Raw genomic sequence first — 10,734 nt, 5'->3', positions numbered from 1 at the left:
GGGCATGGGGGAACCTGGACAGATTGTGGAACCGGGGGGGATGGCAGGCCTAAGTCTGCCCATAGCTACAGGCCCTCACCCTTAGCTGGGGGGAGGGACAAAGGGACCTGGGCCCCAACTGAATACTGAGAACAACAGATGAAAAATGGGGGTGAAGTTCAGAGGGAAAAAATCAGGGAACCAGAAGGGGACACAGAGCAGAGAACTCCTGACAGTGCCCACTGCTCCTCAAAGGCATCTGAGGAGTCAGTGGACACCGCCCAGAGAAACTCTCCTCAGAGGCAGGATCAGACAAGGGAACAGAAGTAGGCTCCAATGTCACAGAGCACCCCCATCCCCCATCTAGCTTCCTCCTCCTGGTATGATGGATGGCCATCTTAGCCAGCGCCAGGAGGACGCTGACTAGGAGGTCTTGTGCCTTAGTGGGGCCACAGATGGGGGTGTGCAAAAATCAGGAGGTGTGGGGAAAAGTGCAGCCAGAACCTCAGTAAGAGGTACTAGAGGAGCCAGAAAAAGAAGGGCTACAATCTGACTCACTCTACATAGATGCAGCAGTGCTGGAATGAGGGGTGCTGGCGGTGCGGCAGCACCGCCTGGCATGAAGTGGTTTCCATCATATACAGACTTTATAGTTTGGTTCAATGGCTTTCAGCACCCCCGCTATACAAACTGTTCCAACGCCACTGCATAGGTATGCACCAGGGTCTCCCTCTCACTGCAAAAGAGACAGGTGGCAGGGAGTTTGTGAACCATGCCAGGAGCCACCAGCTAGTATCCCCAGCAGGCTGTGGGACTGGAGTGGAGTACAAACTGGCCCACAGGGTTTCCTTGCTCTCCTAAGGGTGTAGAGAAGGAAACTCTTGTGTGTAGGACCCCTGCTGCATTTGTTGCAGAATTTGGAAAGTGTGACGTGAATGAAGCAGGGGATTTCAGGAAGAAAAGGAAGGGTCTTGGCTAAGGAAGATGTATGCTGTTCTGGAGACTTGGATTCTATCCCTGTCTCTGCCAGAGTTCCTGTGTGATGCGGGGTAAATCACTTAAATCAAACTTTTCACAGGTGGTCATGAATTGCATGTTCCTCATTTTCTGGTGCCTTACTTGAAACCCTAGGGTCTAATTTGTAGAAGTGCTGAGCACTCATAGCTGCAACTGAAGTCAGTGGGAGTTGTGTTTTGAATATATAAAGTACTATGTAATGCTAAATACTTCAAAAAATAGGTCCTAGGCCTCTCAAATTTGGCACCCAAATTTAGTGGAAACTTTTGACTTTAATCTCTCCATGCCTCTATTTCCCATCTGTAAAATGGGGATAATACAACCCCCATGCCTTGCAGGGATCATGTGAAAATAAATTAATGTTTGTGAAGCACTCGGATAAAATAGTGATGAGCACCATAGAACAGCCCATGAAGAAATTAATAATTCAGTCTTCAGAGCAGGGTTTGAAATAGTGTGCAGTAAATAAGACATAAAACCACACATTGAACAATGAAGAGAAAGTAAAATATTGAATAGCTGCTTGTTAAGTCCTTTCTGTGCATTGAAGGAGGCAGGGGTCCAGAGGAAAAAATAGATCTGATCATGTAATTAGAGACTGTATCATAATGTATATGTACCAGGGGGCTGAGTTAAGGTTGCACAAACAATCTTAATTCTAACAATTCCTAACTTTTGAGTGCTTGGCTTTGCAACTTTAATAATGTTCTTTCAACATACTTGAAGGGTTTTTATTGTGTGTGTCTATAATATGTAATAAAATAATAAAAACATAATAATTGGAGACATACCAATCTTGTAGAACTGGAAGGTCATTGAGTCCAGCCTCCTGCCTTCACTAGCAGATCTAAGTACTGATTTTTGCCCCAGATCCCTAAATGGCCCCCTCAAGGATTGAACTCACAACTGTGGGTTTAGCAGACCCATGCTCAAGCCACTGAACTATCCCTCCCCCCTGTGCTTTAGGGCTACAATGTGAGATACTACTGTACCTATCATTTTATACCATGGGCTAGCTGTGTCTTGTGCATATGATGCAAAGCTAAAATACTTAGGTGGCAACATGATCTAGTCTGGACACTGGACTACAAAATGGGAGGCATGGGTTATAATCCAAGTTCTGTCATTGATCTGTTACTTGACTTTAGGCAACTAATTTCACTTTTGTGTCTCAGTTTCCCCATCTTTAAAATGGGAATAATTATATCCCCCTTTATTATAGTGCTCTGAGATCTAAGGGCTAGATCCTCAGTGGGTAAAAACTGGTACAGCTCCATTGACTTCAGCTGAGGATCTGTCCCTATGGGTGAAACATGCTGTAGAAGAACTAGATATTATGACTAGAGCCAAATTTTCAACCAGCCTCTGATCTCATTCATATACATTTTGCATGCACATGTATCTGAGTCCAAAAACTAAATCTGGTGTAATTCCTCCTGCCAATTGGCAATGGATAGGCAGGTGACAAGACATGACCAATGTTTACTGTGCTAACATATGCTTGTTTTACTATTACCTTGTTATCTACCTCTCTCACTTCCCTTTTGTTTGTTTCATCCACCTGTTGTAACATAAATTGCAAGGTCTTTGGGGCAGTGACTCTCTTTTGGCTAAGTGTTTATATGGAGCCTAGCAAAATAGGGAATGCACCTTGTTGGGCCCCGGAGGCACTGTTGTAATAATGATAATTAATCACTGGTGTGCATAGATTGGGTAACTGCCCATCTAATCATTTGATTTGCATGACCAAATGCAGGATTTTGTGCACATTTACAGGCTAATTTGAAAATCTGGTCTAAGAAAGAAAAAGTGCTAGACACATTGGCCCAGATTTTCAAAGGAATCAACGCTCATCAACTCCCATTGTTCTGATCACTTTTGAAAAATTGGCCTGTAATATCACTTGTCTTCCAAATCAGGATGTATGCATTATTGTTGTAGCCGGTTGGTTCCACAATATTAGAGACAAGGTGGGTGAAAAAACATCTTTTATTTGACCAACTTCAGCTTGTCTCTCTCACCAACAGATGTGGGTCCAATAAAATCAAGATGTGACAATTATTTGAACTTTATAAGAAGTTGCACTACCTGTTTTTCATACCTAGATTTTAAGGTATATTGATATTTATTGACTGGGAGGGGTGGCAAGAAAAAAAAAGTTGAGAAACAGGTATGGGTGGGATTTTCCACAGATAGCTCCAATGTCAATGCAATAAGTGAAAATAAGTGAAAATACCAGCATACCCCGTTGCATATCAAAGCAAAAATACACACAAATATTTCTGTGACTGAGGACAGGAATAACTGACACTCCGAATGTCAATCAAAGTGTTAAATCCAGGACACATGCTTTTCCAACTGGTTAGGTAGGGAGAACCATTCCTATATTAATAAGGACAAAAAAATGAGAGGGAGAGGGGGGTGTAAAAAAGGCCACTCATAAGTACTGACAAGTTCAGGATATAATGATTCAGCCTTTCTATATTCTATATTTGAAGGCCAAACCTGAGGTCCTTACAGTCTCAATTAGAATCACATAGCAAGGGATGACAATTAAAGGGAAGGGAAGGAGAGGCTAAGGTGTACAATAGTAAAAGATTATGATATCTGCTTATAAATTGGTAGGATGTATTACCGTTCACATACAGGGTCTGAACTGAAGGCCGGGAGGAGTGGGGGAGGGGGGGAACAGTAATGGAAGGATGACCAAAGTGAGATTTGAAAGAGAAGAGCAAGTTGACAAAACACTCAGGAGCTGTGACAGTGGGGGAGAAAGTGAGAGCCACTTGCAGGAAGTGACAAAAGGCCTAGCACCCATTGAAGTCGGAGGGAATTTCTTCACTGACCTCTGTCAACACTGGACCAAGCCCAATGCACTACCTGATACAGCATCAATTGCAAACAAGGGAACCCTGGCAGAAGATAGGAGATGAGGGGCAGAGTTGTGAAGAGCCTTGAAACTTCAGGAAAGGTTTAATTATTGATGTGTACTCTTGGTATGCAAAATATGTGTATTTTCCCACGTCTTCTACTCAGATATAGATGTGTGTGTGTGCACACGTGTATCTTTTCTAGTTACTATGGACGTTATACTGGTTACAAGCCCTCCTTCACAAACATAAGCGCTTCTAATTTCTTCTGACTTGCACAGATGATGGTGTTTGACGTGGCAATTTTAACAGCAAGAATTATAAATTTCAATGTGGAAGGAAACAAGCATTTGACTATTAAGTGAGATGCAGATATTTTAGCGATGATTATTTAATTGAGTGGGCGCAACTCTGCGACAACAACAACAAACCTGTGCCTGTCTTGCCAGGGCTGAATTCATCTCAACATATAATAAAGCTTTCATCCCATTCATGGCTAGAATCAGAGGGGATGTTCTAGACCTATGTAGATAAAGATCAGAGGCTAGGGAGAGAAATATTCAAATGAAAGTATAAATATGGAAATACACCATATGCCACCTATGTGTGCCAGGCTAGTTTTCTAGATGGTGTTGTTTTCTCAATCCATACTGCAAGCTTCGCTTTAGCTGGAAAACAGGTTTAAAAAAACTGAATCCTCCTTCCAAAGAAAACTAAAAACATTCAAAAACCCACCCACTCCAAAATATAGTCTGAGGGGTTCCTGAAATCTCTAACTCCAAGAGATTCACTCCTCTTTAGTAGCGAGTGACTTTTTCTAAGGAACGGCATGTTTGGGGATATGCTATAACCTTGGACAAAGTAACAGGATGTGACATTCTGGGGATCACCTGGAGCAATAAGGGGGTTCTGTCACTGCCTGCCTCATACCTTTGGGTGCTTTAATGCTATGCTGCTATGACTCAGACTCTGATACCAGTACTCAGTCTACAAGCAGAAAGCTTTCAACCCTGACTTCTACCAGCCTAGTTATTCATTACCAGGTGACCTCAACAACCCCCTCAGATCCTGAGCTCCCCCAAATCTGTCTCCCTGAGTTCTTAACTATCAGACACTTGGACTTTCCCCCTCTGGTTCATCACCCTGGAACAAGTGAAACGTTGCCCCTAATTATTAGTTCATTTTGAGGGACACATTCCAGACAGTTTGCTCACCAGAGACCTGCTTGGGGTAAAAATAAACAAAATATTTATTTAAAAGAAAAATCACAGGTTCAGAGATGAAACAGTAAGGGAGAAAAAACACACACAAGTTACACATAAAATAAACATCAAGATGCAATCTCATGCTTTACACTTCTATATTAGCCAAATTCCCTTTTCCAATACAAGTTACCTATTGCCTCTGAATAGTTTCCCAGCATGCCCTCGGTCCTAGAGGGGATCCTCTGTTTTATAAAACAGCACCCTGCTAGATTCTGGCTCTCAGTTTCTGGATAGCCTTCGTTTCAAACCCCATCTCTTTTAAGGGTTTGCAGAGGGGGATGTTTGTTTGTTTGTTTGTTTTCTTTTCTCTAAGGGCAAGTCTACACTCAAAATGCTGCATCGGCACAGCTCCATGGCTGTAGCACTTTAATGAAGATGCTCTAAGCCGACGGGAGAGAGCTCTTCTGTCGGTGCAGTTAAAACCACCTCCCCGAGAAGCGGTAGCAGCTCTCCTGCTGACATAGCGCTGTCTACACAGGGGGTTAGGTCGGTATAACTACGTCACTCAGGGGTGTGAAAAATGCAATATAGGTATGTAGTGTAGACCAGACCTAAGACTATGGTGAATTGTGATGCAGGAAATTCCTCCTCTCTCAGGGCTTTTCTATACTTGAAATGCTACAGTAGCACCACTGTAGTGCTTCAGTGTAGACACGACCTATACCAATGAGAGGGATGCTCATGTCAGCATAGGAAATCCACCTCTCTGTGAGGCGGTAGCTAGCTCGACAGAGGAATTCTTCCATTGACCTAGCGCTGTCTACACTTGGCGTTAGGTCAGTGTAGTGTGGATTTTTCACACCCCTGAGAGAGACTTAGCTATACAGATAAAAATTCCTAGTGTAAACCATGGCTCAGTTTTCCAAAGCTCAGCTTTTCTTTTTCATTTCTGTTTCAATGTCTTTCAATTACATTTAATGGTCCACCATTGTGTCTTTCCTAGGTTGTAAGGGCTAGGTGCTTGCAGTTAGTTTTATGTAAACAACTAACCCGGGATGCCTGGGTGACCTTCCTTGCCTGATTACCAGGGTTCCTAGTTTTCTGTGATAAAAACAAACTTCACTGATAAAAAAACAAAAACAAAAATCCGTGTATTTCCACGATTAAAATGAAACACTGAACTTTAGTTTCCCTAGCCACAATATATATATAGGTATCAGCTGAACACATACAGTACAGAACAGAACATTACCATGCACATGAAATTTGTCCCTGGCCGGGCGCCTAGCTCTACCTGTACCACTTCTTCCAGGTATGTTGTTTCTCTGACCTTAAATTTAAATTTTTGTTCATTTAGCTTTAACCCAGATGAATGAACCCTTTCTAGCACACCATCAAATATTTGTTGTACTTTTCTGTGGAACACTTCAGATGCAGAACATAACCCAAAAGACAGGCTGCAAAAGCAGTATCTCCCAACGGTTGTGTTAAAATGCACAAACTTGTGCTCCTTTTTTCTAAGGGACTTTGCCAAAATCCAGCAGATGCATCTACTGTGGAGAAATATTTGGCATCAGCCATTTGTCCAAAAATTTCTTCCCTTATAGGTAAAGGAAAATGTTCCCTTTTTACGTACTTAATAAGTTGCTTGGGGTCTAGACATAGACGGAGGGTTCCATCTTTCTGTTCAACAACTACTAAAGAATGGATTACACTCTATTGGTTATTCTACTTTCTCTATGATGTATAGTGCAGCTTAACTTGTCCAATTCCTCTTTGAGTTTCTGCTTCAGAACAAGAGCTATATTTCTAGGGACATATATAGTGGGAGTATTGGTCCAGTTAACTCTATTCTCAATGTATATTCTGTTGATAGCTTTCCAGTGCCCTTAAAGACATGTTGGAACTAGACCTCAGAGTGTGTGATCCCCTGCAACTCCAAAGACGACGCTCTCTGCATAAGGCCCAGGATCTGACATGCTTTCAACCCTAGTATTTGTACTCTTTTCCCTTGCACAATTACAAGCATTATCCTTTCCAAACCGTCTTTTACCTTTACTTCAGGCTCACATACACCAACAGATGGAATAAGCTCCCTTTTGTAAGCTCTGAACTTTACCTGTATTTTTTTCAACATGTCTTGTTTTTTTTCTTTAAGCCCTGTATAACAGATTCTGGCACCATATTTGCTTATGCACCAGTGCCCAACAAAAGTTCCATTTGTTTCTAAAGTAATAGTCCCATCACTTGGTGCTGCTGTTTCACGTATAGTTCCGATGAAGAATTTTTCGCTGGTGCTTGTTCTTTTCTTGTTACAGGGTGTTTGAGCATATGTTGTTGCTGCTTGAAAACTCTTGCAAAGTGGTTAAGCCTTTTGCAGTTGTTGTAGCATTGTCTAAAAGCAGGACATTGCTGCAGTCCATGTCTACCACCACACTGCACACAGCAATTTTTGCTGCCTTCTGGAAGCTCATTCTAATTTTTTTTTTCAGATTTCTCTTTAGAACTCTAAAATCTATTTTGCTTCTTTTGTTTTCTGTCACTTTGAAGGGTTATAATTCTGTCCACTGCTTCAGTCTATTTTGTTTTCCCTCCAACAGTTTCCATCTGGCCCCGAGTAACTTCAGATGCCTGGAAAATTCTGACTGCCTTTTCTAAATTCAGGTCTGGATCTTCCGACAGTCTGTATCTCAGCTTTATGTCTCTGATCCCCATAACAATCTGGTCTCTAATCAGGGAATCTGTGGACTCGCCATAATTACATGATTGGCTCAGCAGTCTGAGCTAAGTCACAAATCTTCAAAAGTTTCTCCCTCATTTTGAGCTCTCATACAAAAGTTGTATCTTTAAAAAGGCTCATTCTTTTGGGGACTGCAGTACTCCTCAAATTTTTGCAGCACTGTCTCATAACTAGTCTGCTCTTCCTGGCTTAACTGTAGACTATTATATACATCCAGTGCCTCTGGTCCAGTTACATTAAGGAAAATAGCTACCTTTTGTTTATCTGCCTTCTCAGTGGCTCTGCTTACCAACATGTAGAGGCTGAGTTAATGCTTGAAACTCCACCATTTATTTGTATGCTGCATTGATGGAGAGTTTAAGCTCTGCTTGGGCTCTGAGCTGCTCCACTTCCTGTCTTTGTCCTCTTCACCCCACTCCTAGTAAAATGCAATATTTGTGGGTTCTTATGAAGGAGATTTAGGCAAAGCTGAGGGAGATGGTTCTTTATTACAAGTAAGATCTCAACCATCTGACCACTCTCTCTGAGAGTCTCTGCGGCACTGCACCTCCTTGTGCTTAGACTACGTGGAACCCCAACTCCCAAGCATGGCTCTCTTAAAGTGAGATCCTCACAGGAGAGACATGGGACAGAGATTTGTATGATCTAACAGACCTGCTCAAGAAAATCATGACAGATATTTCATAACAGAAAGATCCTTAGAAAGACAATTCTTTAGCATGCAGATGAGTTTGTTACATTAGCAGATGTTCACCTTTTAAATAAAAATGTGCTTTTAAGAGCTCCTGTGAGACATCACAATTATCCCCCCTTATTAAAAAGGTACTTTGATTGATATTATTACAATTGTTGAAACATCCCTCAGCAATAGAAAGAACTATTTTATGTGCAACATATTAATTCACTTCCTTCATTTTAGACATTGCAATTCAAATATTTCTTGAATACCTTGTGGAATATTAAACATTTTCAAGCAACGAATTAAATCCAAGACAGTGTGTGCAGCTTTGCAACCAGGTCTCCCAGCTGTGCAATAAATTGCTGGGAGAAACAATTAGTGTAGAGTAATTTGTTACAGAATGAACCAAAAATGTGTCTTAAAATGCCAATGCTAAGTGTGCTGACAATTAAGAGGAAATTACTTAGCAAAGATGCCATGTGTTCATATGTTGCTTCAGCTATAGAAATTTGATGCCTAACACCACATTTTATTTAAAAAGTAATTGCACATTTTGGTCAATGTAGTATCCTTACTGAAATCAGATGATATTGAGTAATCAGTTTTTAAGTAGAACTCTCCAGTGACTTCAGCTACAGTACCTCTCTACTCTATGGGAAATATGCATTTGAATGAAACCCGGTATACACCATAATCATACACTGTTTTTTCCATGCCCCACCAAAAGCGCTAGAGGAGCATCAGGATGAGAAAATAGAAAAGAGGTAACTGATAAGTTTAAGTTACAGTTCCATTCTCTGATTCACTGAAAACTAGAACTGGACAAAGGGTTTAGGAATATACCATAAGGAATAATCCTGCACTGGTGGGTGGCCATTTGAAGTGCTTACAGGGGAAGTGTTCAAAAGAACTGAAAGAGCAGACATTTTACTCAAGAATAATTTGTGATATGCAGTAATCAGTGCCAATAAAAGAACCTAGGTAGATAGAATTTTCAGAGCAAATTTAAATTCCTGTTGCATATAATGGGTTTTGTGGCACCTTATAGACTAACAGATGTTTTTGCAGCATGAGCTTTCGTGGGTGAATACCCACTTCTTTGGATGCAAAGTTGTGGAAATTTCCAGGGGCAGGTAAATATAAGCAAGCAAGAAGCAAGCTAGAGATAACGAGGTTAGATCAATCAGGGAGGATGAGGCCCTGTTCTCGCAGTTGAGGTGTGAAAACCAAGGGAGGAGAAACTGGTTCTGTAATTGGCAAGCCATTCACCAGTCTTTGTTTAGTCCTGAGCTGATGGTGTCAAATTTGCAGATGAACTGGAGCTCAGCAGTTTCTCTTTGAAGTCTGGTTCTAAAGTTTTTTTGCTGCAGGATGGCCACCTTAAGGTCTGCTATTGTGTGGCCAGGGAGGTTGAAGTGTTCTCCTACAGGTTTTTGTATATTGCCATTCCTAATGTCTGATTTGTGTCCATTTATCCTTTTCCTTAGAGACTGTCCAGTTTGGCCGATGTACATAGCAGAGGGGCATTGTTGGCATATGATGGCATATATTACATTGGTGGATGTGCAGGTGAATGAACCGGTGATGGTGTGGCTGATCTGGTTAGGTCCTGTGATGGTGTTGCTGGTGTAGATATGTTGGCAGAGTTGGCATCGAGGTTTGTTGCATGGATTGGTTCCTGAGCTGGAGTTACTATGGTGTGGTGTGCAGTATGCTGGTGAGAATATGCTTTAGGTTGGCAGGTTGTCTGTGGGCGAGGACTGGCCTGCCACCCAAGGCCTGTGAAAGTGTGGGATCATTGTCCAGGATGGGCTGTAGATCATCGATGATCAGGGATCAAACAGCCCATCCTGGACAATGATCCCACACTTTCACAGGCCTTGGGTGGCAGGTCAGTCCTCGCCCACAGACAACCTGCCAACCTGAAGCATATTCTCACCAGCAACTGCACACCACACCATAGTAACTCCAGCTCAGGAACCAATCCATGCAACAAACCTCGATGCCAACTCTGCCAAAATATCTACACCAGCAACACCATCACAGGACCTAACCAGATCAGCCACACCATCACCGGTTCATTCACCTGCACATCCACCAATGTAATATATGCCATCATATGCCAACAATGCCCCTCTGCTATGTTACATCGGCCAAACTGGACAGTCTCTAAGGAAAAGGATAAATGGACACAAATCAGGACATTAGGAATGGCAATATACAAAAACCTGTAGGAGAACACTT

This window comes from Mauremys mutica, chromosome 8 (assembly GCF_020497125.1).
Source record: "Mauremys mutica isolate MM-2020 ecotype Southern chromosome 8, ASM2049712v1, whole genome shotgun sequence".
Classification (NCBI taxonomy): Eukaryota; Metazoa; Chordata; order Testudines; family Geoemydidae; genus Mauremys; species Mauremys mutica.
The sequence above is the reverse complement of the archived record's forward strand: the minus strand, read 5'-3'. Positions refer to the sequence as shown.